Below are 6314 nucleotides of genomic sequence, written 5' to 3' on the forward strand. Positions count from 1 at the left end.
AGCCAGTTGCACTTTCTTCATGTCATCATCATTGACCTGTTGCGCTTTCCACACAGCTTCTGCGAAGAACCAAAACTAATCAAGATGCTTTGATCCCTGACCCCTTAACATATATTTTCAATGGATTCACCATATTGAATAGTAGAGATGGAGGTGGAGGTGAAGGTGGAGACCTAGGTGTATAAGGCGGAGGTGGAATAGATGGATTTGAAACTCCATAACTACCTTGATCTACTGATTGCATCGCACTTATGGGCATACTAGTATTACTTTTTTCTTCCTCACTTTTAGACTCTCCTATTAAAGGCATATATTCACTTTAAACAAATTTGTCTAGATCTACCATAAATCGCTTTCCACTTCATGTAGATCAAGTCTAACCTCTTTTAAACATTAAGGTAAAGGCATAATTCCTTTTCACACAACGAAATTTTAATATGGGTCTTTAGCTATTTCAGTTACTTACCTCTTGGACCTTTTAAGAATCAACATTCAGCTTCGCTATAACACATAGATGTATCTATTGCAAATTCAGTGATGAAACCGCTTAAGATACTATCAATCCAGTAATCAACAACCCTTGCAACCTTATAATCAGATCCTTAAAATTGTCTGACTAATTCTGGATTCCACACAATAGGATCATTGTGATTCCAAGTAGGCTTGTTATCTACTAATTTGGACACCACTCGTGTAATTCGCAAGGGAATATTGAAAAGACTGTGTATAGATACCTTTGTAACCACTTTTCTTTTGACAAGCGTGAATTCTGATTCTCTTGAGCTGCAAACTCATGCAACTTCCGATCTATCCACTTCTCAATTTCTTTCTTAGTTGGTATCCACTTATGCCACATCACACATCCCTCATATAGATCCCGGTCCTGGCAAAGGAACCATTTATTGGCTTGAGGGGGCTTGGACCCAGGTTCAGAGTTAGTTGAGCTAACCAAGAAAACCCTACACTACAAGCCCTTTCGGCAACAACTCGCTTAGCGCAGGCTGTACTCTCACCCGAGGCAATATTGAGGGATGATAGAACCAAGTTTCTACATATATAAGGCTATGTGATGTGGGATTAAGTTGTTTCTTCAGTTTCAGGCTTGATCTAACCTTCACGAACCCTTATCCCCAAAATCCCCAAACTTAAAGTGATTTTCAATTAAACAGAGTTATGAACTTCACGTAAGGGTTTAATCATGCATAAAATAATGTATAACAGTAGATCCAGGTCTTCGTGGATTAATTGAAGAAATAACATGGACAAATGGCATTCAATTGAGCATAAGTATATAAAACATACAAGTATATAAATTGGACACATAATTGCTTCAAATATTCTTTATTATTCCAGGTTTTCAACATACATACTTTTCAGATCCTACACACACAACTGCAATGGCTTGCACACTCAACTGTAGACTTACCAAGATCTTTGTACACACAGCAGTAGGAGCCTTCCCCTTCACCCAAAATACAGAAATATCGTACCCTTATAAACTCAAAACATATCCAATATAACTTACTTCTCCCCTTAGACTTGCTAAGACACCCTTTTTATATAATTTCCCTATCACAATACCATGTTCTGTCAACCATGGGTGGAGCTCAAAACAATACAAAAACTAAGGGACTTTGACCTTCCTAAATCCCCTTGACTCCTAGTGACCTGCACTACTCGCGCGCTGCTCCACACAATGCCAAGACTTTATAATATCTTATCAAAACTTGACCGAGGGGACCCCATCCCAACAAAACAAGATAAGGCCTTGCTATGTGATAGTGCTGGTGGATATGATGCTAGACAGATGGGTTACCAATCTGATTCTTCTTCTAAGAAATTCTTCAGGTTGAGAATGACCAAGTACCATTATGAATACCTCCCTAGTTAAGAGGGAGTGTTGAAAAGTGTAACTAGGTTCGGTCTTCATAATGACATGTAATTGTGACTTTTTTAAATGATGTAACAAAGAAAATAAAATTATTATTGTAAGCCTTGCTTCATGGGTTTTGTTAGAGCCTAGATCTACCTCAGGCTGAAGGGAGGCAATCTTAGGATAACCACAAACCAAGCTTAACCTGGTAGCTAGCCCTACCAGGTCGGGAGAGGGCTCTCTCCTTGTCAATCTCAGTTGATATGACTTAAATAAATATGGCTTTTAGGCTAGGTATAGTAGCTCTAGGGTTTTTTGGTTGATTTTGATGAGTTTTTTGTTGGATCAAATGGAGCAAGCAGCTTGGGGTCTGAGAAATCAAGTCAGAATTGCAGGGTGTTATGTGGGGCGAGGCAGGTAGGTGTTATGGAACTTGGAATTGAGTGAGATGGTAGGTCTAAGACTGGCGAGGAGCTGAGGAGGGCATGCAAGGATCATGAGTCCTCTTCAGACAGTTGAAAAGATCAAAAAAACTAAATGTATTCCAAAGGTAGAGCACTGTTACCAATGTATTCTACCTATCTATCTTGATTTCATTTAGTTAAGAAGAATGAAATAGATTTTGGCACAGATAACACATGAGAAAAACTTAATTACAGAAGGAGAAACAATGCAAAAACACATTACCACAAGAATCCCACAAAAATAGTTGCAAATCCTGGTTTATTTCCTTGCCAAACTACTGTAGAGATGTACAATGTAGTTCAAAGCATCCACAAGAGTCCAACCTTTACAAATGAGGAAGAAAGTACATAATATAGACACAAAAACCACCTATGCTAACCATCAAGGGTTGAATCCAAGAGATAAGGGACTATTTCAACCATATCTAAACTAGGAACAGGAATATAGGCAATGGAACAATTTGCCTCTAAATACATGGAAACTGATTCATTGACCCCTAAACCACTTAAAAATGATGAATCTACCCTCTAAGCTAATTTTACACTTACATTTACATAGCATAGCATCATTTAAAATCATAAATTCATCCAAGATGAAATAAAAAGTCAACTTGTAGAAAAAATAGGCGAAATTTGGATTTTTGAGCAAACTGGTTCTATGCGTAGCGCCACCTGCCAAGTGCATAGTGCCACTTCTCAGCTGATTTTGGAGGCCTTATCCTTAGCCAAATTGAGCCCAAAATCATTCATTGGAAAGGTATGCCTGTCTAGTTTCTGGAACATCTTGAATTTTTTCATTTGGAGGTCATTTGTCCCCTCAAAAGTGGAATCTACCAAGAATGCTTCCTGTGTGTCCAAAAAGAGGCAGAGAGGGCATTTTTTGATGGCTTTTTGACCTTTAGGTGACCAATATTTGCTCCAAAATTGCTGAAACTTTTTGGGATTGATGTTCTCATCATGCTAAATCTGAATATGTAACCATTTCTCCAAAAACTGTCCCAGTCAAAAGTGTAGCGCCAGTGGCACAACGCACCTAATGCATTTCACTGTGTTGGAAAATTTCAAAATTTAAAAATGACAAAATTTCACCAAAATTTGCCTAGATTCCGCACAAGGCACTCTCATTAGTTGCTTTGATGGGCTAGTGAGGCCTCAACCAAGATTTTTAGCTTGTCATGCTCCTTTTTTCTCCTCAAGGCCTTTTTCAACCTTGCCTTAAGTTTCCTCATCCTTATATTGCATAGTTTGTTCCAGATCATATAGTGATAGGCCATGTGATGAATCATCTTCTTTTCTCTATTGGCCTTCTCAAGTAGTTGTTCAAGGTGTATGTTGACCCTTTCAAGCCAATTTTCCTGGTCATTCTCAATCTCTTGCTCAATGGAGGTCATCTTGACCTTTGCCTTCTTTGCCTTTTGTCGATTCTCCTTAATCATTTGCGGCTCCATGAGGACTTGCTTATCAGTCAATTATTTCTTTTCTTGCTCTAGATAATTGATGATCCACTTTTCCCTCTCTAAATTGATTGATAAGGCTTGTAGATTATCCTCCTTCTCCTTGATGATCATGTCTTTAGTTATCTTTGCACCTTGAGTCTCCAAATCAATGACATTAACTCCCTGTGTCTCCTCATGATCAACCAGGTCAAAGTCCCTCTCTTTCCTATCACTAGGATCCTTCTCATGCATTTTTCCCTTGCCTTTACCTTATCCCTTGTTGTGCTACCCAATATGTACCTGCTTAGCTGAAGATGAAGGTAAATCCCCTTCCACTCCTTATGGAGATAGCATTTGCCCGTGGCTTGAAGATGAAGGCGAGACCCCTTCCACACCTTGTGGAGATAATACTCGCCTAGCAGCTGCAAAAAGTTTCCTAGTGCCTCTCTCATATATCACAAACACTAGCACTCCCATAGTTTCAGTTTCTTGGACCTTTTGATGTCCTGAAGGTTCACCTTCTTCTTGAGGCACTGATGAAAGGACTTGAGGGCTTTTGAACACTTCATGAGAAATGAAGGTCTCCCATGGTATTTTAAGTAGGTTCATCTGATGTAAGATAATGATTTTAATCACAGAGAAGTGGTAGATGCTGGTTAGCTACTGGGGGTATGATTTCTTCTTTACAGCAATCTAATGTGGTAGGCATATAGTCTGGAGAACCTACCTTCACAAGTAAATTACTTGATGATGATCTTCATCAATGGAGCAAACCTGTCCTCCAAGAATTTAAAGGGGAATACTTTGTTTGAGTTTGTTATGATATTTAGCCTTAATGTAAGGCTCATAGTACTCCCTATCAATGTATTGACCTTTGTGCCAATTTTCACCCACATTTGGAATACCTGTAGCCTCTTAAATGACAGCTCGTGACAAAGTGAATGTGACTCCAACAAGGTTTACCTCATTGTGTCCTCCAAATGTGTCACAAACAACCTTGCTAATTCATGATGGGATTTTACCCTTTCCGCCATTTCACAAAAAGTAAAACATGACTGATGTCTAAAACAAGAAAGGGAAAATGGGTAGGCTTGTAGCTCTCTCAAACTGGTGGGCTCCTCTCTGATATGTTTTCTTTCCTTATGAGGCCTTCTGCCCTGAGTGTCTCTCTCTCTGGAACTGTCACTATGTGTCTCTTCCTCCATTTCATACTCATTGTCCCTCTCCATTATTGTATTGTTGTTTGTCTTTATGGTCACTGAGGAGTGATGGATTATTGAATGAAGGTAAGACGAGTATGAAGAGATTGTGGATAGGAAAGTAAGTGAGGGTACACAAGAATGGGATAGCAGTATGGGGAATAAGTAAGGTTAATGAATGGTGTAGGGTTTTGGAGTATGGTAGGGTTTTGGAGTAATGATAGGGTTTGGGAATAATGATAGGGTTTGGGAGTAAGGAAAAGTTTTAGGGAAGGAATTAGGTATGGGAGGATAGGTTGTAGGGAAACAGTAAAATGATATGGGACAATAGCAATAAGAGTATTTGAGAGACAACAATAATTCGGGATTAACAATATGGACAACAGCAATTAGGGTTTAATGTTTAGAGAGACAACACAACCCAAAAAAATATGCAACAACTCTTGTCTGCAAGGAAAGTGATATTACTTACTTGAAAATGGAGAAATTTGAGAGTTTTGATGCATTTTGATGAAGGTTGCAATGATTTGTGGCTTAGATGACAAGTGCGTAGCGCACTTCCCTGGTGCATAGCGCACTTCCCTGGTGCATAGCGCAGCTCCTGTGCATAGCGCCCATTCAAAAAAACAGTGGAGTAAAAGCCCAGGTGCATAGCGCCACTCCTGTTTGTAGCGCTGGGTAGTTTCCTCCAAAAACACAGCAATTTCTTCCCTTTGCTCAATGATCCCTTAAAATGATTTTGCTTATAAACTTCAACTTCAAACAATGAATTAACTTGAGAATGAAATGGCTTTTATATGGCTTGGGAACTTTTAATTTTTCACTCTCAAAAACCCACTTTATAATGTCTTTTGGCTTATTCAAATACTCTATTTTTGGATGCTTGACTTTTTGCTTAAAATAGATGAACTAATGCTTGATGATCTTTTCTTTTGCAGTGGCATGTATGGAAATATCAGCAGGTGACCAGGAGCAGCATGAGATTTATTAATTACATATGAGAAATGATGAAATTACATGAAATTTACAAATAAAAACCAATGTTTTTTTTCACCTCAAACTGGTTTTGAGGTGAAAAACGTATTAAATTTACAAATTATGATACTAAAACTTTCTTGATGATTATTGTCATCCTCATGTGTCTACTAACCCTTATTGGTCAATGGTTACTGAAAATTTGACATGGTGAAACCCTAATACCTAATGAAACTGAAACCCTAAGACCTAAGACCTATTTGATGAAATAGACTGAAAATGAACTTGGACCTGAACCATTGACTAAAACACACATGAAAAGTGGTCAGCAGATATGTGTCATGAGGGAAAAAATTGAAATGTGCCT

Source organism: Pinus tabuliformis, chromosome 2_2 (assembly GCF_031772625.1).
Source record: "Pinus tabuliformis cultivar Carrire ecotype Pingquan chromosome 2_2, CPIR1, whole genome shotgun sequence".
In the NCBI taxonomy this organism is placed as follows: Eukaryota; Viridiplantae; Streptophyta; class Pinopsida; order Pinales; family Pinaceae; genus Pinus; species Pinus tabuliformis.